Source organism: Amblyomma mixtum, chromosome 3 (assembly GCF_055824585.1).
Source record: "Amblyomma mixtum isolate Tamu chromosome 3, ASM5582458v1, whole genome shotgun sequence".
NCBI lineage: Eukaryota > Metazoa > Arthropoda > Arachnida > Ixodida > Ixodidae > Amblyomma > Amblyomma mixtum.
Window position 1 is genome coordinate 319,210,424 of NC_143014.1, and position 27,239 is coordinate 319,237,662.

The 27,239-nt window shown below is 47.1% G+C and overlaps 1 pseudogene; it reads left to right on the forward strand.

The window, feature by feature from the left end:
- LOC149355753 (aurora kinase C pseudogene) overlaps positions 1-22,983 on the forward strand; it is a 39,221-nt pseudogene extending 16,238 nt beyond the window's left edge.
- The last annotated feature ends 4,256 nt before the right edge of the window (positions 22,984-27,239 follow it).

Here is a 27,239-nt window from a genome sequence, read left to right on the forward strand (position 1 = left end):
AGGTATGTACATTACATTTTGTTGCTCATGACCAAAAAAAAGTTCGCACTAAGAGCCAGAATAAAAAATAAAACTTTATTTACAGCGGAGCATGGCTGCTGAGACTACACACTCGCCTTGCCGGACCAAGTGTAGTGTGTTTTCCAAACTCACTGCTGGGAAAGTGCGTTTTGGTACGAAGCTTTCTGGCACGGGGTTTTTGTCACACGAGGTTTATGTAGCACGGGACATACACTGCAAGGGTGTTTGTCACGCAGGGCTAACAAGGCAGAGCTTTGGAAACGGGTGTTCTGCACTCGAATCAATCATGCTACATCAGCAAGAGGTATGCTGCAATTTACAATTAGCGGCTTGGAAGACGTACTTCTAGTACGAGTGCAAAGCGTGTCATAAGCATGATGGAGATGCGCGATTGTTGTCAGTGCACCACCTCGTACCTGCCCCCAGAATAGGCCACGCCACCTCAGTGAAGGCGCTTTAGCTCTGCAGGGTACGTAACCGGCTTTTGGATTCTTGCAGATTCACTAAGAAGGTTTTTGTCTGATGTTTTATCATCCTCCTTTATAAAAAACGCAGCCAGCCCTGCCTGAAAGAGGAAAGCAGAAGTACAGTTGTGATTAGAATTACATTAGCACCAGTGACGTTTTTCTCTCGCAACGACAAAAGCAGCGCACGAGTTCACACAATCGTAACAGGATGGAGAGAACCGCGTAGGACATTTCGAAAAACCTGACATTTATTCTTTATCGTAAGCGTCGCTCACAACGTTTCCCGAACGGAATGTACAAGCTGGGCAGCGCTCGCGTCATGTGCGGCGAGGTAGCTTAGTTTGCGGCTTTTCCTCTACTACAGTTGTGGAATTGCATGAAAATTGGTTACTGTTCCTAAAAACGCTTCCGGCAACCTTCGCAGCTGCAGGACAACCAGCTCTGTCAAAGCGCGCTGCATGCCCATGCACAGTGCGTGGACATCCAGCCTCCGGCATAATCGTCAGATATTCCGGGAGGCGAGGACCCGGTGCAGCTGTGCTGGCCAGCTGAGTCGGACAGCTAACGAATACTTGGGAACAAAGATGGTTAACATGTTGAGTCGAGGAAGCGATACCCAGCAAACGTGTGAGGTCATAAAAATGCTACGCGTTCACATAACGAATAGTATGGCAGAATGGACCATTGTACGGAAAAAGAAAATGAACTGAAAAGGACAGGGGACGCTGGTAGAATGAACAGCAAGGAGTAGGCGGTGTTATGCCCTGCCTGATGCGTGGTATACTGAAACCTCCAAGTAAGGCAGCGAAGCACCCATGTACGTTTTTCTTTTTTGCGGTGCGTGGCTAGATGGGCTCAGCATGGTTGCAAATTTTTGTAAGCCTGCAGACCCAGTTATCAGTGCAGCGATTCGTTATGATTGTACAATACCCAACATGATAAGTATGAGCCAATGAAGTCAATGAAGTTAGCTTTTATACCCGGCGTCAAACGTTTTGTGAAGCCTATAGTTAACCGGTTCCGATGCGCTTGAGTTGCGCAGTTTCCATAGCTGTTCTAAAAGATGTTTTTTTTCTTTTCAGCGAGAGAGCTACCGGGCGCTCCATATTAGAAGGAGCACATGGAACGCTGTGAGTAGCGAGAGAGGAGGCGGCCAGAGATGATTATCCTAGGGCGAAGACACGTTATTGCACCCCTGCCTCGCTCTATGGCTTATCGGTTGAGAAGCGCTGTCCTGAAAAGTCGCCAAATATTTGAATCGGCTCCTGCACAATGCAGACCACTGGGAGGCCAGATCTGCGAATTTCCGCTACCTATCGCCGAAATTCATTGTGCATTGTGCAAGGATCGATTCGCCCCAGACCTCAGCGTGAGCACAAAATGTTTTCTTATGCTAGAGCAAACATAACGAAACAGAGCAGCAGAAGCGATTTCAGTTGAAAAGTGACGTGAAAGCAAAAGTCCACTGATTTTGCGGACATCAGCTAGAGGACTACCACGGTGCGTATAGCTCTGACTTCCCGCATTCCCCGGAATGGAAAAAAATGAGCCTTTTACTATACAAATTTACTGCACAAACAGTGTCAGTACAAAAAAGATGTGGGGGGGGGGGTAGTGCAATATCCACATTCGATCGCTTATTTTCTAGACAGATGCTGCCGCACGCTTACATCCGTGTTCACAAGACAGCAGGGAATCAGAACTGTTGGAATTATGACAATTTCGTGCTGATCACTAACAATACCAGAAAAGCAGGAACGTTGCCTCGTGTGGCAACAAAATGCAGTTCCAATGAATGGATGGAAATGCTATGCTAAGGCCACAGTAGGGAGAAACTCGACGCGATTGTAATGAGTACTTATAGCTCTTGCCAGCTATGTCCCGCAGTCTCCAGTCGAAGTTTCGCAGCCAGTGTTTCCTTTTCGTTTTTCGAACCTTGGTGGTGGTAGTGGTTTATCTGACAATAAAAAGTGAACGAAAAGAATGTTGCCGGCTGCGGCCGGAAGCGCTTTCGGGATCTTTGTTATCATGCATGGATACGCGGGCGGCAAAAAAAAATTCAGCATTACTTGGAACGCATCTCTACATCACAGACTGAAGCACAAAAGAGTTTACCTCTCCCAGGCTATTATCGGGAACGGGTGGGAGATGAAGGGGGCTAACACATTGTGATATTGCTTTCTTTTCCTCTCCGCAGCTACTGACCCAACAACATTAGTACTTGAACGCAATATGTTTGTACCATTCTGATAGGCCTTATTCTGCCCATTTTCTCTTATTTACTGTTACCATATCAGCTTTCTCTTAGAATTCTACATAGCACTGGCAGTGTGTGAGTAAACAATAAAAACACTCGCCATGCTTTGAAATCTCGGGTTGATGTTTCACTGCAGGTATTTTTCCTAGAATTGCGAAATAAACGTTTGAATGGCGAACGAGAATCAATAGCACACAAGTCTTACGCGACACCCGCAGCTGCGTAGCGTCACGCGCCTTTGACGGCAGAAAAGGCTGTGACAACACACATGGCAACCGCCCTTTGAAACCAAGAGGTCATCTACTATTCCGCTGCATACATATCGACATCATCCATATTGTTTTACGAAGGCCATAGATCATAGATGTCTTGTGGCGCTTTGTTATAGATGCCAGTGGAACCTACGAAGCTTTATTTTGTAATATTGCCTGTTGTGGCTGCCGCTGATCAAAATATTGTTCAGGGTCGTGAGAAAAGAATAACTATAAACAACGTGTACAACTCTGAAAAAAATGGAAACAAAATATGATTTCTGTAAATGTCAAAGATATAGAGACTTTCCACATTCGAAATAGTACCTCCTAAAAAAGAATCGCCAGGCACCATGGCAGGGCCGCAAAGGGGTGCGTAGGGGCGAAAGAAGCAGTAAGAGTGTGCCAAACACGTTCGAGCGCGGTCGTCATTGTCGGGGCGTTTATCCCCCCTCCGTGATTAACCGCCTCCTTCTGCCACAATGCGAGGGAGAGGAGGTCAAGGTAACGCAGAGAGGAGGACCAGACCGTCTCGGAGGAGCGCTTTTTCGCTTGGAGCCGCCCTGGTGGTTGAACTAACGTCTTGTCCAATCCTTTTCATCGCGCTTTAACCTGAGTGGTAATGAAAAGTATATACTCCGTTTCATACATCATGTGCAACGCTGTGAAGGCTACGGAAGTAGTTCGCAGAAAAAAATAAAGAGAAATGTATCACTCCGCGCTGTTTTGTGGCCGTGCGGTCTAACGCGTCGCTCCGGGGAGTCGACAGGCAGTGGGGGTGCGTGGGTTCAAATCCCGGGTGGTAGACCTTTGTTTTTTCGCGCATTTTTTTTTCATCGCAAGTTGAATTTCGCGTAACTTGAATGAGAAAACTCGTTTTGTTCAGAATCGCTTGAATATTATGGCGTGTTCTGAAATGAATTGCATGCATCTGTTCATTTGATGCATACCGAGTTAATGTGAGCTGTCCGAAATTCGTTGTCAGTGAGCTCGCACCGGCTTTTGGTCACTAGTAGCGGTTTTCTTCCCGATTCTGCAGCATTGCGACTACACTTTTTAGATGCAAGCTAGAGGTTTGTGCGAAAGATGACGTTCATTCGTCGGGTTTAATTAATTAGCACAGTGCTGAGTGCTCCGCCGTGGCCCGATTAACAAGTGGCCGTCAGTAACTTTCAGGTAAAATTATTTTTACACACACCACCTCGATATGGCCTGTTTTCCCGTGCAGTCAGGTAAAAAGAGTTCCAAGCTGTGGGAGCGTCAAGTAAGAATGCTGAAAAAGTTGTACAACGCGTTTGCGAGAAATGGTTTATTCTTGAAACAGCCAGTGGTGCTTTTTCAAGAGCCACGCTATGATATGGAGCATTGCCCATGACGACAATGCTATTGGCCGGAATGTTTGGCAAAAACTTGTCGGTGAACCACTTCTCAAAGTAGTTGCCATCAATCTCAGAGTGGTAGTCAGCGTGGTTTCCCTTTTTTGCTCTGAAGAAGTCAGCAGTGTCTTCCACGAATCTTGTTGCACTGCTCCCACTATGTACAAGAATCAAACAGGCCCATTTTCCCGAAGGCGCAGACAATCCTGTTGCTAAACCTTTCAGGAAGGCATCCTGAGATGACTTTACAGTCTGGTCCTGCCAGACGTATTCTTTTGTGTGCCCTGCGTTGACCCAGGTTTCATCTAGGTAGACGATGCACCTGTAAATGCAAAACAACCGAGTACATGAGTCAATGCTTGTAAGTAAACAAACACGCTGCAGCATGTAAGTAGGCAATGCACTGCAACAAACGCACTGCTGACCCCTGTCTCACAAACAGCCGCTCAAAGACTCTCGAGAAAAAGAATTATCTCAGCTTAATTGCTCCCTTGTTCGGGCTTATATTTCACGCCCAGGCGGCATTTGGTAGCTTGCTTATATTCACTGTATGTTTGTATGGGGTACTTGACTAATTCGGCAACGTTTGAAATCTCTTCACTCGCGGCGACTGCGAACAAAAATTGCCAACGTACGCAGCAGTAGCGCCAGTAACTCGCACCACCGGAGCAACTGGCAGTGCACAGTGGGTGTCCATTCGTTCCTACTGCGACGACGAGATGGCACTACCCATTGCAGTGCTACATTTTTGGCAGTTTTGCTGTTTTTGCTTGCCGCACCAATTGGAATTTAGCGATTTAATCTGACCCATGCAGACACGTGCCCCACCGAAACGTAGTGCATAACTGGTAGTGAAACATCACCACTACGCAAAAGGTCGGCAACAGCAACGTGGTTAAGACAATTTCTTCTAAACGTGTTATCCTGAAGCAACACTCACTGTTCCGACTACGACGTTGCAAAGCTAACATCAAGCTCTATGTGAAGCCAATCTAAACGTGCTCCGTAAGAAAATAAGCAAGGAACGACCCGTACCTGCCCTGTCCTCGGAATTCCTTGATCGCCCGCAGGTATCTGCGACGCCAGGCAATGATGTCACTTCGCTCGGTCAGTGCAAGATTCCGTTTCCTTTGATGAAATGTGAATCCGATGTCCTTCATCAACCTCCACAATGTGGTTTTCTTGAAGTTCGGCAGGTCGTCGTCCTCATTCCCACCCTTTAGCACACTGCCCAGTGTTGGGACTTCCCTCTTCGCGTACATACTGTGCAGTTTCAGACGGATGGCATGGACTGTGAAGCTGTCATTCTTGACTATTCGCGAGCTTGAAATCTTCACGTCGCGAGGTCTTTTCTTCGGAGACGTCACAGACCCGCACAGACGCTCCGCCTTGATTTTGGCAACGCTACGGGGAGATACTTCGGTGTCCTCGCTCACAGCACTCAGTACTTCCCGAACAGACTTCTCCGGAAAACGGATCCTGGTGCGGCCGAACACATTCGCAATTACTAGCTTGGCGTGCAAGAACCTTCGGGAAAATGCGTACAAGAGAGCTGGCCGCGGCCGCTCAGCTGGACGCCATTTTCTAAAAAGTGAAAGGGAGGCGGACGGAAAGAGTAAACACGGCGGCCAGCGGGGACAGCGAAAACGTGAAATGGAAAAAGACGACAAACGCAAAATACTAAATCACAGATCTCGACTGATTCGCTCGCAATAACATCGTTTTTTGTCACGCTGATGACAAATGTATTATCTACGAAGCCTATCGGCAATGCATTTCTTAATTTTCGCTCACCACAAGCAACGCACTATTTTCTGTCACGGATGCAGGCTGCGCAAAAAAGAGCGCTAGCTTTGACAGCGCTGCACCTGATGTATGAAACGGAGTGTAGTGTCGCCCTATAATGTTTCACGAACGACTCTTGCGTCTTTTTGCTTCGACCGAGGTAAAAGCCTGACGAAAAGAAATGCGAACAGTGGAGCGCCGAGGCTTCGTTCTGTTCACGTTTCTTTCCATCGGCCCTGTACGTGAGAGTCGGATTTTTGCGTTGCGGTCTTTGCTTTGCTTGCGTACGTAGCGCTGACAACATGGCGTTGCCCTGCCCGCTCTCTTTACAGCGATAACAGCTTCGTCGCTTATCCCTCGATGCGATATCCCCATTTAAAATGTTGTATTCGCCTTCATTTTTCCCATTCTTGCTCTCGCATAAAGTTTCAAGTGATAAATATATTTTGTTTTTCAGATAGAACGGCTATTTCCCAGCTGTTAAGCCTTGACGAAAACGCGTTTGTCGTCGTCTTGGCAAGGCTATACTGCCTAACAATGCAACGACGCAGCTGGACTGGCTTGGTTTTGACTCGTCTTGTATAAGAGTGGCTACAGCAGCGTCTGTATCTGTTTGTAGGCGGCGCTAGGGAACAACGCGCGGCATGCGTCGCGTACGTGTAACTATAAGGGTTACAAAGGGGATGCGCTTTGACTACGTAGAGTTCTCACGTTTGCGCACATGAAGTCTGTACGTACGTGAAACTAAAACTGCCTAATATCGTGCGCGCATCTGCGTACGGGTACTTGGTTTGGTTTATGGTTAATGGGGTTCAACGTCCAGAAGCGACTCAGGCTATGAGGGACGCCGTAGTTAAGGGCTCCGGAAATTTCGACCACCTGGGATTCTTCAAGTTGCCCTGGCATTGCACAGTACACAAGCCTCTAGTTTTTCGCCTCCATCGTAATTCGACCGCCGCGGCCGGGATCGAACCCGTGTCTTTCGGGTCAGCAGCCGAACGCCATAATCACCGCGGCGTCTTCCTGTGTGTGTGTGCGGGGAACCAAAAAAAGAGTTTGCTTTGTGCATCTTCCCGAACGTCCGTTTTCGGGCTCTCATAGGGCGAGATGTGATTTCTGACGTAGAACTAGAAAGTTTTTCCGTGTGAGATGCGTCAAGTCGTCCCCTACTTTGTACGCTCACCGTGTTAGCGGCTGACTTATTTCACCCAATTCTTGTACAATTCTACGTTCTACAGGTTGGTATTGTCGAGGTATCGAGGTCCTTCCGTGCCCCCACCGTTGTCTCCCATTGGCGCCGGCGCGGCAGCGACGGCAGTGCCATTCACCTCCGGTTGCGGTGGCCAGCAACCTCGTCAAGGCGGCAAGGAGCCACCCACTCAGTCTTTATCCCACCTTGGAACACAGCTGTACCGGCGAGGGGATCGGCCCCAGTGGCTCAGTGGTTATGGTACTTGGCTACTAACCCGAATGACGCGGGCGCGATCCCGGCCTCGTCGTTCGAATTTCGATGGCGGGGAAATTCTATAGCGGCGGCAGGCGCTAGCAGTGAGACCGGTAAAGAAGACTTTCTGCGCTGCTATTAGCTCTCGTCAGTTGCTCTTCCGGTCTCACCGGGTGCCACAAGAAAATATCTGGTGGGCCCCGTTCAGCGGCATGCGAGCGTATATTTTCGGCGCCATGCATCGAGTGCGAACGTAGGGCTATAATTGCTGGCCTGTAGTCATTGTTTTGATGGCATAATCTGGGACTCTGATTCCCTGCAGTATCTTGGGGTTACCTTTATGAGGTCTGGATTAATGGGTCTTACTGGGAGTCACAAACTTTCTCCGTGAGCCGCCAAACGCAGGCATGAATGGCTCGGGAGATCTTGAGTTTTGTTCGGGCACAAGTTTGCAACATATTGGTTGCAAAGCTTGTCTATGCGTTGCAAGAGATGCACTCTGCAAGGAAGAAGCTACAAGCACTGCACAGACTTTTCGAGACCTTTATTGTATAGCGCTCTCCGTGGGAGCCGATGCGTGGAGGCAATTCGTGTCTTTCTCTCGGGTCTGGAGGTGTTGGCCTTGTTCACTTGTTTGTGCAGGAGCTCGTTTCACAGTTTTTCTTCTTCAAAGCTGCAAGCCAACTCTTCCTGCTAGCGATGCTCAGAAGGCGACTGAGTTTTCGTCAACCTTATCTGTTTGCTTCGACTGGTCATGGCCGTGAGGCAGCTTTGTGGGGCATCCTGCGGGCGGTTGCTGATACCTTTGATTTCCTGAGTGTTCGCTACCCGTTGCAATATTTATTTCACCAGTCAAGAAGGCAGATGACAAAAGTACTAACTGAATCTCTGTTCTATGTGCTCGTGTATTTGAAGCCTACCTTGGCTTTATGGATTCCTTTGCATTGAAGCAAGTTCAGCGAATGCATATTCAATCAGTTGCAAAAGCCTTTTTTTTCTTAAACGCCATACTTCGACTCTATCCGTCAAGCCCTCGCTTCGCCCCAAGGCGACGTTTGTGCCGTGGTCGAGGAAATGCCGCCTCTGCAGTCAACAAGAGACGAACGATCGTTGCTTTGCGTGGTGGTGTTATGGATTGTTATTCCGGGACAAACTTCAGGGGACAATCTAGAGGGAGATTGAGATATCCCCTTACACTATAAGGTTCTTGGCTGTCCTGAGAGACTCCAGAATTAAGTGTGATCTGTTAATGCTGATTAGACTTAAGAACCGTCTCGTTCATCTACGTCTTTGTTCGTTGAACAATGCGCCCTGGTGCGGGGAGTTTATGCGGCGCAGGACCGGCCGCCTGAATGGTTGGTGGTCCTTGACACAAGTGTATGTCTCCCACAGTTATGATGTGCAGATGGAGTGCAGTGTACGAAGACATGTGAATGTGCGTCTGCATTTCGGAATAGTATGTGCGTTTTTAAGCATTTGCTAGCTCGGCGGGAATGGTTTCTGTTGCAATAAAAAAAAAAGGCAATGGTTTCCGTGGCACTAACGAAAGAAAAGTGTCAGCGTTGTGTAATGGTTGGCGCGGTGAGATTGGGAGTTGAAGGTGAGCGGGTCGAATCGTCTGGCGTCTTGGAAATTATGTTTTTTTCTTTTTTGCTTCTGCTTTACTTTATTTATTTGGGCTCTTACTAGGCACTACTGATCCCAATATTTGCGTTGGTTTTTGCAACGGGCAGTGCCACATCACAGAGTCAAGAACAGTCGTCAAAAAAAAGAAACATTCACACAAGGACACAGAAAACACACAAGAACCACGGTGGCAAATTTGTTTCAGAAAGCCACTCGGAATGCATCAGGGAAATCTACCAGAAAGTCATGAGAAAGGCATATGAGCCTAATATAGAAAGTCATTTGAGTTTCTAAAAACAGCCATTAGATGTCTTGTTAAGGGTGTGCCTCCACAGCCGCTGAAAAAAGTGACCAACACAGTGCTGGTCGAGTTCAACGACCGACGTCACGCTCGAATCGCAAATGTGGCAGACAAATGCATCGCAAGAGCTAGTATGTTTCGTCCGCATGTGGGACGCCATACTGAAAACCGTGTCGGCCGGCCAAAAATCGCGGCAGCGAGAAAAAATTTTTTAACCGAAATAAAATATTCGTAATAAACTATTGACGATCTCATGAAGTAGAACCGCGAAAATTCAACCCTCGGGCTCAAGGGAGCTCAAGCCTTGCAGGGTTGCAGGGGGCAAGCCTCCTACCCAGAAACCCGGTGCCGCAGTTTTGGGAAGTTGCCAGGACTAACCAGCGAACTGTAGATGAGCAGGGTCCTACCTTATCAATGTGAGTGCTATGGACGTAGGAAAAAATTACCGACGATTACGTTACTTCCTAATGCGAAATTTGAGCGCAGCAAATAAGCTGTTTCACCTTTTCGATAGATTGAGGCAAAGAAATCGAGCAACACATGTATGCGCTATCACAGAATTTTTTTTTTATTTTTCACACGTATTCGCAATTTCGGCTCGGGTGGTGCACATATACAGATCCGCCGCCACCGATCTGGCTCTCTGATTGCCACCGCACAGGGGTTGCATTGGAGGAGGAGCGAAGAAAGGAATTAAGTTCGAGCCGGCGCTTTGACAACCGGAGACTAGCAGGAAGAGGGGGGAGGGGGGCGGCGTGTACACCCAGCGGCAAACGATGGGGGCAGAAGCGCGCGCAGCAAGCGGACAACACGATAAAGGGAGGAGGGAAGAGATAGCAGCGACTGACTGATGCCGCTGACGCCGATAGCGCTGGGGGGATGAAAGGGGGGCGGAGCTGGTTACGAGGCCGACGCCGACGACGACGCGAAACCCAGGAACGGAAGCCAAATAGCTGCGCTCTAAAAGCAAGTATCGGAGGTTGTGTACTCAGCCGGCGGACACCTGCCCCGATACCTCAGGGCCCATACGACCCGTGGTGTTAATGGGGCGAGTGTGGGCTAGTCCTAAACTAGCTTTTCTTTTTCAAGCCCATTTACAGTGACAGCAGTCTGCGCCCTTCCGATCACAACATTGATTTCAACAATGTTTTGAAGCATCGAAGACAGCGTGTCTACTATGTGTATCGAAATCACTTCCAGAATTGTGTTTTGCATCGAAATGTGTCTTGCGAATGTGTCTTGCATTTTCAGGCTATTGGGTGTCGGTATTGAACGTACTTTTTTTGAAGTACCGTGTCCATCCTTGGTCAATGTGGACTTCAATGTCGAATGACGCGGCGCTCTGGTTGCTTATCCAACTCGCGCGTCTGTGGCTGTTTTTTGAGCGCACGCTCCCGCCGTCTCGTCGTTCGTTGCTTCGTTTCGCTTCGTAACATGGCGTGGTCGCTGTATATTGAGATAAATATATTGAGATAAAAGACGATATGAGATAAATAAAGAGGCGCACTTACAGCTGTGCTTGTTGCCACGTGTCATCAAAAATGTGTGTTTTGTTTTGTGTAGTAAATACTTAAGCAGGCGGGAAATCCAACGCGCCCTGATTTTTATTTCTCGCTCCGGGCATCCACGAAAATAGTAGTCCGAGATTCTGGCATTCTACTCTAAACAGAAGACGTCCTCCTATGTGAGCTCGAAAGCGCCATGAAGTTATACATTCGGGATGCATGCCAACGTCTTCAGGCAGCCATTCATGCCCCCGCCGCTCTTATCAGTGGTCGCAGTGTGTCGGGAACAGCAGGACGCGACACGTGATCGCTGGCATGGAATGCATTCGCTCGTCTAACAATCGTAGCCACGGGAACCACGCGCTTGACTTCACTCGCATCGCACTCTAGGCGGCGCTGTTTGTAGGGCGACTCAGGTTCCTGTGTCCACAGTCGTGTCTTATGACTGCGCTATCTAATGATAGCGACCGGCGAGAAACGCAATGCTGCTGCTTTCAATGCAACATTGGCTAAATAACACCATTTTACGTCAAACATCAATAGGCCTGATGCCCTTTGAGCTGTAAATCCATTTTTATTGGTGAGTGGTGAATGCATGAACTTGACTTTTTGATTTGGTTATTGGCTGCAGGCTAATTTCACGGGAAGAGCTAATAAGCAACTGTTTGTCCAATGCTTATCTTAAATATCATGACTACACTTGATGATGCTCCAATTTTTGCTGCACCTGTGTTGATGTATCGCAAGAAGGCTGGAATTGTGATATTGTGTGCTTGTTACAACCAGAACACCACAATTACCCAGGAAATCTAACGATGCAATATTAATTTATTTGTTATGTGCATTGCAAGAAAGGAGGGTACTTATGCATCATGAAGTCCACACATGGGAAGTAAAGTTACCAGCGATTTAATTTTTAGTAGGTAAGAAATCAGGCTGATTGTGTTTCGATGTATTTGATCTGCCCACCCACTCAACGCAACCCTCGAACCACATTCCTACCCCTTCTGCACCCTCCAAAAGCTCCACTCGCCACTCATATAACCACCTCCGCCCATTTTCACTCTGCAGAAGGATTCTCTCGTGTGTGTGAAGCCTCGGCTTAGAGTAAGCATTGATAAGAGCAAAAGCATCAAAGTAACCATGGGGGGAAAATCCAACAGCTTTCTAATTGTCGCATCACATGTCGGGTCATGCCACATTTTTTTATCCTTTTTTTCTCGTGTTGGCCACAGTGACAAAAGACAGTGACTCCAGTCAAATTTTGCAAATAATCTTTGATCAATCTATTGCTACCAGCTTAATTCCGGACGACTGGAAGCTAAGTCGAGTAGTACCAGTTTTTAAAGCAGGCAACCGTCATGATCCGTCCAACTACCGTCCAATTTCTTTAACCTGCATTGCATGCAAACTATTAGAGCATATTATATATTCACAAACCGCATCTCACCTTGATTCTAACTCTTTCTTTTTTTCCAATCAGCACGGCTTCCGATCCGGTTACTCATGCGAAACCCAACTATTCGAATTCACTACCGACCTTAACCTAAACTTAGATTCTTCATTCCAGACAGACGTCATTTACCTTGATTTTTCAAAAGCATTTGATCGTGTACCCCACCAACGCCTTTTAGCTAAACTTTCATGCTTATGCCTCGATCCCCTGATATTAAAATGGATTCGCTGCTTCCTAACTGATCGCTCTCAATTCACTGCTATCGATAATGACAATTCTCCCACAACAAAAGTTTTCTCTGGTGTGCCTCAGGGCTCGGTGCTCGGCCCACTTTTATTTTTAATCTTCATCAATGATCTTCCTTCCGACATTTCATCGACAATTCGTCTTTTCGCAGATGACTGCGTCCTGTACCGCCGTATAACTACTAACAATGATCAGGAATTGCTCCAAAGCGACCTAAACAGGATTGAAAGCTGGTGTTCCACATGGCTAATGACGCTCAACGTAACGAAATGCAAATACATGCAGGTATCACGCAAGCGCACTAATATCGACTACGCTTATTCACTCAGTTCAACCATCCTTACTAAAGCCGAATCATACCGGTATCTTGGCATCCATATCACGAGCAACCTCACTTGGTCCGAGCACATCACGAAGATTGCTGCTGATGCATCTAAAACACTCGGCTTTATCAGACGCAACCTCAGTTTCTCCCCTTCTTCCATTCGCAGCCTAGCCTACAAAACTTTCGTCCGTAGCAAACTTGAATTTGCATCCCCAATATGGAACCCACATCAAGCCTACTTAATAGCCAGCCTAGAAGCCGTCCAAAACCGTGCAGCCCGCTTTATTTCCTCCAACTATGACACCCGCTCTAGCATTACCAAAATAAAATTATCTGCCGACATCGAGCCTCTCGCGCATAGGCGTATAATTGCCCGTTTATCATTATTCCATAAATTGTACTATTGTTTTCCCTCACTTCGACACTCCCTTCTGCTCCCTCCCCTCCGAACATCACGCCGTCTTTTCAACTCCATGAGCATCCTAAGACTTCATGGCTCCTCAAACGCATTTAACAAATCATTTCTGCCTCTTGCCATTAATGAATGGAATTCACTACCCGAATTAATTGTCACTGAACGCGATGCTCTGAAATTCCGCCAAATGCTGTCATTGCACTTGAAATCCCAATGTGGGTAACTGTTGCCTTTGCGTTTTATTTTTATGTTATGATTGTTTGATATACTACTGCACCTGTCTGCCTGATTTATAAACGTGTTTTTCTTTTTTTTTCTCTTCCCCAAGCAACGATTGTTTCACTGTATACTTTTTCTTCACTGTATACTTTTTTTCAGTTTTTTTTTTCACTGTTTTACTGTACTTTTTTGTATATGTATTTTTTTTGACCTAATAATGTCATTACTTGCTTCGATGTTCGCCCCCCCCCTTATGTAATACCCCGCCAGGGGTCTTTAAGGGCCATTAAATGATGATGATGATGATGTCTGCAAACATTTACATAATTTTACAGAAAGTACAAGTAAATACAACCACAAGCTGCCGGTGGCTTCCAAACCCAAGGCCTCCGTAAGTCCCGTACACACTAATCGCAACCACCAGTAATACACTAAAAGGAAAAAGCACGTTCCCCTATGGTTTCCTTAGTTTGTATGACTTTTGGCTTCCATATCTGCGATATGACGAGCCCCTTGTTCCCCTAAGCATTTCTGCTCACTGGCACTTTTAGGCTCTCGATTCTGATAGTATTGGTGCCTGTCTTCACAGGTGTAGCATGAGATGGCCCTCACGCAGGTGCCCCCTAGTGATGGTTCATTCGTTGTATATTCTCACTTTTTCAAGGTGATTTGCAGTGCAAATGTGTGCCTAAAGGGAAACGGCCCAAACGAAATAGCAGTTCATGGTAATCATTGCTGTGCTTGTTCCATTTCCTTCCCTTCTGAAGTGAATTATGAGTAAATAAAGCCTGTACTTGACTTTAAACAACTTCTTTAAACAGGTAACCTTAGGAGCCGATGGCGGCAACAGCAAAAGATGTCTTTATTGGTGAAACCGTTTGATTTATTAAGAAACAACATTTTTTTGGGCCCCTAGATAAAACACGTGATGTAAAAAGAAAACTCTGTGATCGCAGTTTCCAAGCCTACGGAGAGTATGCGCGAGCCTCAGAAGTCAGCATTTAATTTTTTTTCTATAATCGCCATTTGTTTCTGAGAAGGGCCGCTGACGACGATACCAGTAGTAAACGTACAGTAAGGTACCTTAATTTCAGGACTACAGTCCGCGGACTATACATGTTTAAAAGGTTAAATTTTGCGTCACCGGTGCGGACTATGGTCTGGAAATTACGGTACTTTGTGCTCGCCCACCGAGCTCAATTAGAGAAGCTTCTTTATTTCCTTTTTAGTCCATTATACGAGGGGGTACCCAAAAGAAACCGGACTAAATTTTTTGGTTGGCAAGGCTTCTGTGGAACCGCGTTTTGCCACTAGGAGCGCATAGAACGAACATTCCAGAGTCAGTAAGCCTAGTGCCGTCGTCGAAGGAGGTCAGACTAGTTTAGGCAGAGTTTTAGAGTGACGACTGTTTTGTGTGAATGTCGTTTTTGCAATGACTGATTTTCGTGAACAGCGTGCGCCGGTGAAATTCTGATTTTTGCTCGGAAAAAGTTGAATTGGAAACTCTTGAAATATTAAGAAAGACGTACAAGGGCGATGCTATGGGGACAACTCAAGAGTTCTTGAATCGAATCCTGAATCAAAGCAAAAACAATCATGCCAATGTAAAACTTCAAATTCACCTCGCCTCAAGAAAGCTCGTCATGTGAAACCAAACTTCAAAACAATGCTGATTTGTTTTTCGACGTAAGAGGAGAATTTGTTCCGCAGGGTCAGACAGTTAGCCAGGCTTTCTACTTGGATGTTTTGAAAAGATTGGGCAACAGTGTGTGGTGGAAGCGGCCAGATTTGTGGCGGTCGGGTGTCTGGTTTTTCCATCATGGCAATGCCCCTGCTCACACAGCCCTGTCTCTGCGACAGTTCTGGGCCAAAAATGGCATGACCCCTATTACTCAACCCTCATACTCTCTCGACCTTGCCCCGTGCTACTTTCTTAGTTTCCTAGAATTAAAAAATAGGTGAATGGAAAGCGTTTCGCCGATGTTGCTGAGGTGAAGAAAAAAAACGACGAAGGCACTGTCAAGCATCACAAAAGATGAATTTAAACAATGTTTTGAAAAATGGAATGAAAGATTCGACAAGCGTATCATTGCAAGTGGGGAATACTTTGAAGGAGTTTGAAGGTCTGTGCTTAAAATGTGAACAAATAAGTTCAAACAAAAATAAGCACGGTTTCTTTTGGGTACGTCCTCGTATCCTCTTCTTGGATAAAATCTCCGCTATTAAATAACCTTCGCAAACAACGTTCGCCAATCGGGTCCATGGTTCACTCCACGGGATGATACTGACCCCCCTCCGTCAATATTGCTCCTTGCTCTAGGCGTTGACCAGAAATATCGTAGCCAGACGCATTTTGTCACTGTCACATCTAACGCGACTCCTTTGAAGTGAGCCAAGCGTTCTCCAGCAAGCGCTACAGTTTAAACGGAATTCGTCAAAAGTTTCCCCTTATCTTGCGCGACCGCTTATGGTTCCTGTACGACCGCTAAGTGCGAGCTGAAGAAACAAATGGTCGACGGTTGAGTCCGCCGCTTGGTTCTTGATCTATATCCGACTATACTTTAAGATCATCCAGGTCTGCAGCCGATGTTTCAATTCTCTTGTTCACGTTTCATTCATCGGTGATAGGACGTTACAGAACCCCAAGTAGCCGAAATATATCTTTAACCCTGCACTTCGAAGCGTTTCTCTCTTCTTTCATTCTCTCCTTGATTGCAGCCCTCACATAGCGGTTGAGGTGGCCACCGAACGCTTTGTGCTTAGTCCCAGCTTCTAAGCTGGGAAAGGAAAGACGCACAACTGCCTCAGGTTGTAGGTGGACGGCACTGCCTACTCGCAGGGTAATTCTGGTGTCCACTGATTGGATTGGATTGGAGGAACTTTATTTATCTCAAAGATCAATGGGGTGGGATTAATGGCCCCCTAACGGAGGGCGACCTTTCTCACCCAGTCGGCAAGTTTGGCTTGCGGGTTCCTGTCACGCTCCCTCAAGAGCCTAAGCCAGGCATCCCGGGAGGGAGCCGGCAGAAGGTCTTTTGGAGGTGGATTTTCCTTACAGTGACATAGGATGCATTCGTCTGTTGCTATGTTGCCGCAATGCAAGCAGTTTGGATCGATGGGTTGTGTGGTAATTTTGGACAGAAGATGGGAGTCGTGACTGTACTAGCTTGAGCTCTGCGTAAGTTTTTGGCCAGTTGTCTGGTAAGGCCCAGGTGAGGTGCAGGGTAAAGTTTCCGCGCCTCACGGAACTGATTGGTGATTTCGGGGTAAGTGAAAGATTGGTTGATGTGGGACTCCGAGACACTCCCCGATCCCTCCTGGTTTGCTAGAGTTCGGGCATATCGGTTCTTTTCCCCGTTTCCTGCATTTCCCTCGTGAGCAGGGACCCAAATATTTTCTACAAGGCTTATCCTTTGGCTGTATTTGATCAGTCCGTCGGCTGCAGAGCAAATCAGGCCTTTGTTATAATTTTTGATCGCAATCCTAGAGTCGCTAATTATTGTGCCTGCACTGTCGTCCCTGAGAGCTAATGCAATGGCTATCTTTTTGGCCTCTGTTGCTGAAGTTACTACTGATCCACTCATCCAGTTACGCTCCCTAATCAGACGCTTCGCACAGACGGACACCGCTGAAAACCGAGGAGTGTGGCTAGATGTCCTATCGCACTAAAAGTTTAGCGCCTGGAGGGGAAAGAGAGGCGTCGGTTATTAACACTTGCAAAAGCGCTCTTCACTCCTTGGATACGAAAATGGACCGGTCTAGAATTTTTCCTGCCTAGTGCAGCTTTCCAGTTTGTTTCGGTTGTCTTGACCGTGCTTGACGCTGACAGTGCGTTAAAGCGCCCTTGGTAATCGGAATTGATCCTGAGCTCTGCACTACGGCGCGCTTATCTCTTCGCTCATTCCTTCCTTCACTGCGGTTGAGGTGTCCACCGAACGCTTTGTGCTGAGCCCTGACCACTGCTCATACGCCGTGGATCTTCGCGACAAGATCAAGGGATCAAAAGTCAAATATTTTGTACTTCGAAACGCTTTGTACGGTCTGCACTCAAGATATCTTTTTGTTGATAACTGCTGAATAATCTACTTTCATACGACGTTGTAAACCATACTAGTAAAATTAGCGGATGAGTTTTTGGGCACTTAATAAGCTAATTAATGAGGAGCACTGAAAGCACGTAAACAAAAATTGTTTGCGCTTCCCTGCTTGACGATTCACTTCTAGGTTCCATCAAACTGTTGAATTATTACATTCTTATGTCTAGAATTACAGCACAAGAACGACCTTTTTTGTTCAACAATGACTGACCACACTCAACAAGGGGCACTCTTTTCAAAACCGACTATGAATCTCCTATGACCGGCTACAAATGCAAACTTAGAGCCCTCCATCCCATTGGAACAGAAGCGCTGAATTTCTCGAATAAATGTAACCCATTCAACACGCGGAAATTTATTCTTTGTTCTTCCTACATTGCTCCAGCGCTGCGATTAGCAATGTTGAGCACTGAACAGACAAATGCTATCATGCCGCAGCAGCGGAGACGTGTTTACGTGCACAAAAACAACTGCACTTTATAATAGGCGCCTTCACGGCCTTAAAGGTTCTAATGGGAATGAAGGCATGCTGAAAACACTAGCGGGGAGTTCGACCTCTGTGTCGAAGTTAGGAGAGTCGTAAGTTTGATTCTGCGTTCTTTCGCAGATGTCTACTCTATTCGCAGGAGATAAGCTTTCCGATTGCCCGTGGCTCCCATAGCACCCGCAGCCACGGAAATCACATTCTAAATAAGAAAAAAAAATAGTTATCATGGTCCCTCTGTTTTAGAGGTGAGCTGCTAATTAGAGTATTGAACAACATGATACAACTTCGGAGTGCCAGTGGTGAAGGCGCGAGTGGGGTGTTTTGAACTGTCCTAAACAGGCACTTTAGATATGCGGCTGTCTTTTAATTATTAATTTATTTTCAGTACCTCAGATGGCCCCGTGCCGGGGTTTTACATGAAGGGTGGGCATTGACGACGAGAGATTAGTTTTCAATGAAACGTTTGAAGCGTAGCTTGGTAGCTTAGTAGATGTGTGAATTGCCTGTGATGGAATTAAGGTTCCCTACTTGTGCTCTATGCATAAAGTGTCTAACGTTCTTGCGATTTTTCCTCCGAAACTCCAAACTTATATGGCATGCACGAGTAATCGTCTAGAATGTTTGTGTACTTCGCATCGATTAACACATGGTACTGTACTACTACATGCCCCTGATCCACCTTAATCCCCTACTATACCAATTTAAAGGGCAACAGCAGCGTTTTTTCTACCTCCTCTGATCTTACTGAAACTTTTTCAGTCCGTTGTACGCAGTTTTCTGGTAATTTGTGCCGAATTTCGCGGCGGGGAGAAAAAATTTCCAAGTTTCTTGCTTCGTGGCCTCAATCGTGGAGATTTGCGGGCAATCTTGTGTGTGACATCCCTGGATGCATATGCTGGACAGAATTTCATGCTGGTTTTTAGTCATTTCAGTCAACTAGTGATCCATGCTGTCACCTAGATTCGCCAGTTTGGCCAATCAACGCGAATACGACAGGGTCAGTGGCAGTATCCGTGACGTTCATTGGTGGTTAGTCGTGACACAATCGTTTGGTGGAAACCCAGTTTCGGTTTCGGATTCCTGGTGTTTCTTGGATTCCTGGTGTTCCTGGTTAACACTCCTACCTGGCAGTTTGAGAAACGATTTTCTCCACCGGAATGAGGGCACTATATGGAATGGGCTGTGATTATCAACTCAAATTATTAAAAAAAATGGAGTTGACTTTTAATCTATTTTGTAGGGTTAGCCGACTTGAATGGAATTTACAAGTTCGGCTGTGCCCTGTGATTATTATTGTATCTGTTAATGATGTCACGACCCTCGATTGCAATCATGAAACGCAGGGAGTCCTCATACCACTGCTTGCGCGGTGGTGCAGCGGTTAAGCGATGCGCCAGTGCCCGGCAGGCGGGTGCTTCAAACAGAGCTGCAGGCGGAGCTGGAGAGACTCAGGTTTCTCTTCCCAGGCTCCCGCACGGCTCATGCACAGGCCACATGAGCATTAGCCAATTGCATCGAATTTATTTCAATTTACTTCACAGCCACGTACCACGGGTGGCAGGCAACTGACAAGCCAGTAGGTAGTGCCCGTGGCATAGTGGCCAGGTGTGGATTACGTCACAAGGTCACGTGACCTCTCACGACGAGCCAGAGAATATCGAGACAGAGAAGCCGTAACTTCTTTGCGAGATGAGAACGTAAATCCAGTTGCATTAAGAGTGCCGAATGTTAAAAGATTTTTAGACCTTACCCGTCGTATTCTGTTGTTTGCCCAGCAGCTTCAGTGCGCACATGTCACAGTCAGTCAACCACCTTTCTTAGAGACCGAATGATGACATCATTGAAGCGCTGTGTGTGGATGGACAAGTGGTTAACGATGATAAGATGCACTAAATGAAAATAAAATACATCACGTAAAACGGATTACACACGGTCTGAAGCGAATGATCACCTGCACAAGCGTGCGCTCAAAAGTGGCATTGCACCCATCGGGGAAATGTCTATGGATTGCATGGCCTTAGCTTCCCAAATGGAGTCGGGCTGTGTGGACGCTGTAGTGAAGGGCTCCGGAAATTGCTATCACCGTAACATGCACTGACATCGCACAATACACGGGTCTCTGGAATATCGCCTCCACCGAAATTCAAACACCGCGCCTGGGATCGAACCTGCGTGTTTCGGGTCCACAGCTGAGCGCCATATCCACTTCGCAACTGCGGCGGCCTCAACTGGAAACCCCCGCGGCTAAGGCAATCGGCCCAATATTGGAGATATATTGGCAAAGACCGGTCCCGAATAGGACTCGAGTGACAACATCAATTTTCAATAGCGGCCCGATTACGTTGCATCTGGGAATGTACTTTTCACTTGGGAATGCACTTGGGAAGAATGTAACGTCGTATAGTACAGGGAACGTCAGAAGGGCGTGTAGGACCCGAAAGGGAAGGTCCGCAACCTGCGGTTCTAGCACAAGTAAAAGGAGGTTGATGTGCGTCCAATACGCACGGCCTATTCTCGGTCTTCAGAGCTTCTTGCCCGTTCCGAGTCAGGCTAACAGGGATTGCACTTGCGCATGTGCATCCAGAGTTTCCTGTATCTGTCAGTTGGGGTTCTGAAATGAAAGATGTTCAATATCTACCGTGTCTGAAGGAGCAGCTGATGCTGCATGGCGAAGAGCGTTGCCGTCGCCTACTATGTTGCGATGACGAGAAGCCCAGAAGAGTGTTATTCAGTCTCTTCCAATAGGTATAGCCAATTCAGTTGACTTAATTTGATTACATAAGCCGAGGCAACGCTGGAAGGCATGAAAAAAGCACTTCGCGTTTCGTTTATTTCCTTGCATTGTGTCTGAATATCCTTTAGTTTTCATGTGTATTTGAGTGTTGAAACTTGGTGCGGTACGCGGTGGTGCGCAGGCGAGTCGTGCCGAGAAGGGCAAGGATCTCAGCAAAGGCAGATGACTTGAACTGCATGTCGAGGTCCCTGATGATTGTGGATAGACATTCAATAAGGGCCACCCAGGTAGAAAGGAAAAGCAGATGCGACGGTGGAGGCAGCAATACCGTGGAGTGGTGTAGCTTCTGGCCTGCGGATGTACCTACGCAGGCAAGTAACAGTGTCCTTGCAGGGCGCAAGTGGTCCGAGTAGATAGATGTGCACCATATCAAGGCGTGCGCCGAGTGTAAGAAAAGTTGTTTTTTTATTCTGATCTCGAAGCTACCTTTTCGCTGTATTTTTCACTCAAATTTATTTAGTTATGCTTAATTTTAAAATATTTTATTTTACCCTCACCTTTCTCTTTACTCAATTTTCATTCCAATCCCCCCAAAATTCTTCCATTTTTATTTATGAGGCGCTTGAGACAAACCTGGATAAATTTTTATCCTGTTTGGATCTGCATTCAACCCCGGCCAACACTCCACCATGGGTATACGCCATGGCTGCAAATGCAACATGAACAACAACCCGAAGCCCCAGCCTTGCTTCCACGCACCTCGTGACGCTTCCTCTTCATCGCGCGCTCCCATCGTCCAAAGGTGGCGCTGCTACAGAAAATTCTGGGCCGCTGCTTGGCTGCTGTGGTCAGGACGAGGAGACGACCGGAGAGCGCATCCTGACTCACCTCGAGGAGCTGCGCATCTTGCACCGGCTGCTGGCGGAAGCCCGGGGCATGCAAATGCCCATCTCACGGCTTGGGGCAGTGTGGCACGACGCGGCGGGCCTCGTGTTCGGCCACCTGTCGGTGCTGCTCTCTCTGCTGCAGTCCGTGGAGCTCCCAGACCACCGGGTGAGCGACGGCTGCCTGGCCTACCCGTACACCGCCCTCCACAACTTCGAGTTTGGGAGACCCTTAGACAAAGGAAAGTTCGGAAACGTATACCTGGCGCGAGAGAAGAAAAGTAAATACGTCATGGCATTGAAGATTACGTACAAGTTCCACTTGAAGAGCAAGAATGGCGAGCACCAGCTTCGAAGAGAGATCAAAATTCGGTCACACATCAGTCATCCTCAAATCCTGAGGCTGTATGGTTACTTCCACGATGAGACTTGGGTTTATCTTATTTTAGATTGCGCACCCAAAAGAGACCTATGCAAGGAGCTCACCAAAGCAAGGATGCTTCACAGCAAAAAATTCGCGACTTACATCCACCAAGTTTGCAAGGCACTCCAGTACTGCCACTGCAAGAAAGTCATAGACGGTGACATAAAACCAGAGAATATCCTGATAGCTTACAACGGTGTGCTCAAGATAGCAGACTATGGCTGGTCCGTCCATGCTCCGTCCTCATGGCGTGAAACCTTCTGCGGTACAAAGTATTACTTGCCACCCGAAATGGTTGAAGACGGCGTCTACGATGAGAAAGTTGATCTCTGGCCTCTAGGTGTTCTAATGCATGAATTCCTTGTCGGAAAGCCTCCTTTTGAGTCGAGCTCCGCAGAAACTACCTATGACAGGATTCGATGTGTGGACCTGCAGTTCCCTGCTCATGTCTTGGATGATCCCAAGGATCTCATTTTTAGGCGTCTACGGAAGGAACCGAAAGAAAGGGTCAGCCTTGAGGAAGTGATGTCACACCCAAGGATCACAAAGAATGTAGAGTGTTGTGCCTCACAGATGAATCTTTCTAGTGGACTTGTACATGAGTGCTTGCCTACGAGACTCCTCCAAGGTGTATCCATCTGGGAAGTAGGCATGTGGCGATGAGGAGGCAAGGCATTTGAAAGGAACATTCTAAGACAAAAAGAAGGATACTGTGAAGACGAATCTGTATGAGACAAAGTGACTTCTGGCTTCGTTCCAATTGTGGACACTCGTCGATGATAAATATCGAAAGTAATATGTTTGTATTATACGTTTGTAATTGATACGTTTGTAATTTTAAACATAATCTGTATTCAATTGTTCACTAAACTTTCAGCACGATTTTGCAACTATGCTTTGGGAGCGTGCACTGGAATATACTTCGATATTTAAAATGACCCCAAAGGTCAAAACACTTGGAGACCTTCTTTACCCCATTCTTAATGAACAAAGTGTGGTAGCATATAGACTGCCTGTCATGCTCTATACACGAAGTGTGCAATGTTATTGCATTTTTCCAGCGAAAACTACAAACATATCGCTTGCATGAGTGCGTTGCATTGGATTATCATATTGGATTATACTAAGCCAGCCACACAAATCCAGCTTAATTCACTTACTAAACAGATTTAAACAGCAAGTACGGAGTTCTAACCCCTATGAATTTTTTAAAACTTTTATGGTACTTTCTCCGCACTGTTTGGTCCTTTGTGCCGAATTTATTTCTAAATACAACTTGTAAGCACTACATTACTCCTGATCAGAAAACAAACTTGAGCAATTGATGCACTGTGTTTGTGAGGGAACTGCATGCGTCAGATTGTAGCTTCGGCAAGTGTGCCTCGCTGAAATGTGCAGGCTCAGTGACAGCAGTGTTTGGCCGTTTTAGACATGGGCTTCAGGACTACAGTGGTGCCGAACATAGCGGTAGTGCGGAAAACGTTCTTTCAGCTGCACCCCAATTTCCACGGCTGGTGAGTGAGCTGTGGAGAATTCGTCCTCGGACGGGAAGTAGGCTGCCTGAGGCGTACATTTGGGGGGAGTAATTTCTGAGGGCGTGGCACTGACTGTCTTCGCAGGTTTTGCCAAAGAAGATATGCTCAGGGTTAGCAATCTGGGACCGTCCTTCATTTCTTTTAAGGGAAAATCAGCGCTACAAACGAGGATAGGTGCTTGTCGTGTCGTCGGTAACACTGCTCTTGTTCGTTGCGCCGCTTTTCCTTACGAAGTTGTTTGCTTCTGTGTGCCACTAATGTCTGCCTGCTGTACATGCGATAAGTGGTTGCGCCAGAATTGTAATCTTACATTATTTTATTATCAGTTCTTGTCGCACCACAGCAGCATTTTGTGACGCTTTTTGAGTCCCATCGGACCGTGATGAGAGCCCTCAGTGTTGATGTTTTCGTGAACGTACAGGCTTGTTGCAGTGATCGCACTAGACACAAATACATTTTAAAAGAGGGGTACGGTGTGGTTGATGCTGATCTTAGTAGAGGCAGGGACATGGCATTGTTTTATTAGTGGCGATGTTTTTCGTTCTACTTTAAATGTCGCATTCATTGTTTGACTGTTTCTATGAAAATGCTTCTACGAGTAGAAAAACACCTGGAAGATCTGGTGAAAAAGCTGTTCTCCAAATTGTGCATGAAATTAGACATAGTTTGATGCACATATGTAATAAACTTTGTGGCATGCGATCTAACGTAATTTTGTTGAATGCTTCGTGAGAACGACAATAAAACACCCTGCTGTGGTCTGCGGTAGGCAACAACAACAATTCGCGAGCAATGACACCCCATGTACCCAGATGTACACCTTCTCTGGTGATCCGAGGAGCATCGACTAATTGCACTGGGGATATTGTGGGCACTTTGCGAGCAAGACCGAGGACATCGAGTGTGCAGTCCTAGTTTTAAATTCCCTGCACATTTCTTCCGGCACCTTGTTCAACTTCATTGCCGTCGAAAGGAGCTCGCAGCACTGACTACTGTTCGCAACTGCGGATGAAGCTTTGGGAAGGCTCCACATCTGGCCTTGACGACAACCTGGCAATGGCTCTTTGGAAGGAATTATTTCATGCGCGATAAAAGAGAGACCTTCCACCGTAGATTACGGTCATACGAACAGCTAACACGAACACGACGTTGCCACGCTTCAAAAATAGCTGAGGTCTTCGAATTTCTGTGAAGTTATAACCTGACAGATATTGCAAGGCTCCAGCCACTGGAGGGCTTCAGTTGACATCTCAGTTCGACGAGCAAGCCAAGAAAGGCTACATTAGCCTAGTCAATAGAGGTCACTTTGGAACGACGCCACGAAAAACTATTAAAATCACATCCGAACCACGTTGAAAGTGCGAACCCGTGCTGGCGCTGCCTCCTTGCTGGTCAGTAGACTTAAGCTTGCACGCGAGAGGTGCTGGGTTCGATCCCGAGTGCCGCCGGGTACTCACCGGTGTTCAAATGGATCCAAGATTTCCCCCCTGTCGCTTGCTCGGCTTTCCTGGAGAGATGTGGTTGGGAACAGCGTCCTGGACCAGACCGCTGCGTAGACAGCTCAGTGACTCGGTTCGCCGTCAAACAACTTAAATGCGCCATGTGCGGTCCAGCTCACTTCTGGCCCTTCTTATTGTGAGAGCAATACTCCGCTCATGAACGGCCTTTCGCGTAGCAGCGGCGAGTAGTCACGTTTGACCTTTAGAATGACCTCTGACGTCATACCAGGGTGAGAGAGGGGCTACCAAGTCGAGTCGCCGCGCTGCGGCGGCCGGTAGCCACGCATGGCATTTAAAATGACCTATGACGTCATGGCATGCGTAGTGGCATAATAGTGTGACGTCATATAAGGTTGAGAGAGGCTCCAAGTCGAGTCTTCGCGCAGCGGCAGCCGGTAGCCACGCGTGACATTTAGAATGACCTCTGACGTCATGCCATGACTAGTGACGTCATAGCGTGACGTCATAGCAGGGTGAAAGATTGGCTACCAAGTCGAGTCGTTGCACAGGGGCGGCCGGTAGCCACGCGTGACCTGTAGACGCGGAGCACTGCGTTCCTTCCTTAGACGCGCCGCTCCGCGTTCCTTCCGTTAGAGGCGCTGCGCTCGCTTTAGCAACCTACCAGGCTTCACCAAAGCTAAGCCCCCACGAATTTTTTTGTTAGCCTTAAAGGGAGACTGAAGCACTTTTTGTGAAAATCGGGCTGGCAGCGGCGTCCTATAGTTTTTCATGCTGTATACTGGAATATCGTACACAAATAGGGCAAAAACAAGTGCGAATTGCCTTTTTTAGCAGAAATATGCGGCCTGTGCCGCGGGGCACGCCCTGCGGCGCGCCGCCGCCCATGATTGGTCAAGAGATGTCGTGACGACACTTTGAGGTCTGGAGACGTTGCCGATGCGGATCCGGCGCTGCGTTGACTGCAGATCGCAGCTTTCCGGGTTGTAAAAGGAATACAGCGACTATTTTTTACTGAGCTCGAAAGAAAAGGATACTACAGTTTGTTCATTCCACGTATCACCTGAAAGCAAAAAAGACACAAGCAAAAAATTCTACGCCTAGCACAAGCATACGCCGGCGTGAAAGACACGTATGCAGACCATGCATAAAAAGGTGCAGCACAACCTCGGCTCGTAATCTCGGAAAGGAGGGGGTGCGAACAATACTCAAGTCAATTACCACCACCTGACGCCTCCTGGCTCGCCCGAAAGAGCGTCATCCTAAAGAAAAGGCCCACAGCGCTCTGTACAAAAAATCCTGTTCTCAGTACCCGGCATTGTAGCTGGGGCAAGAAAGTATTTCTAGGAAACCATGAAGCAGCACAAAGTTGATGTCAAAATTAGCGAAGCGCAGTGGCCGAGCACTGCGAGGCATGTGACCACAAAGTAGTGAGGCAATAATTATGCGCTGGAAACCAAGCCAAATACGCGCACAAGGCTGCTGCTTCACTCGTGGCGCGTTCAGCAGATGCCAGAAAATATTAATCGCTGCCTCGAAAACGTTGGCCCTTCTTAGATTTGTAGTTTAGGTTCAGTGAAGTAGTGGCCAACTATATGTGTGTTTAAAAGCCAAGCTAGCTGCAACTCGCCCGCTGCCACAACTTGATGAAGAAACCGAGTTAAGGTTGCGAAACATGGTGTCTTTTTTTTTGCAAAAACTTGGTTGGCATTCATTTCTCTCTTAAATTTGCATCCGAAATCAGAACGTCGAACGCTGTCGAACGCTTTCATTTGAATGCCTTAGCTACGATTAAACGAGATGCCGCATATGAAGAGCTTCGATGCTTGCTTGCTTTGCTTTATTGTGATATGCTTTGCTTGTTTGCTTGCTAGGACACGTCGAACCGAGAATAAAATCACTAACCGAGCCTTGCTGAGCATGCCTC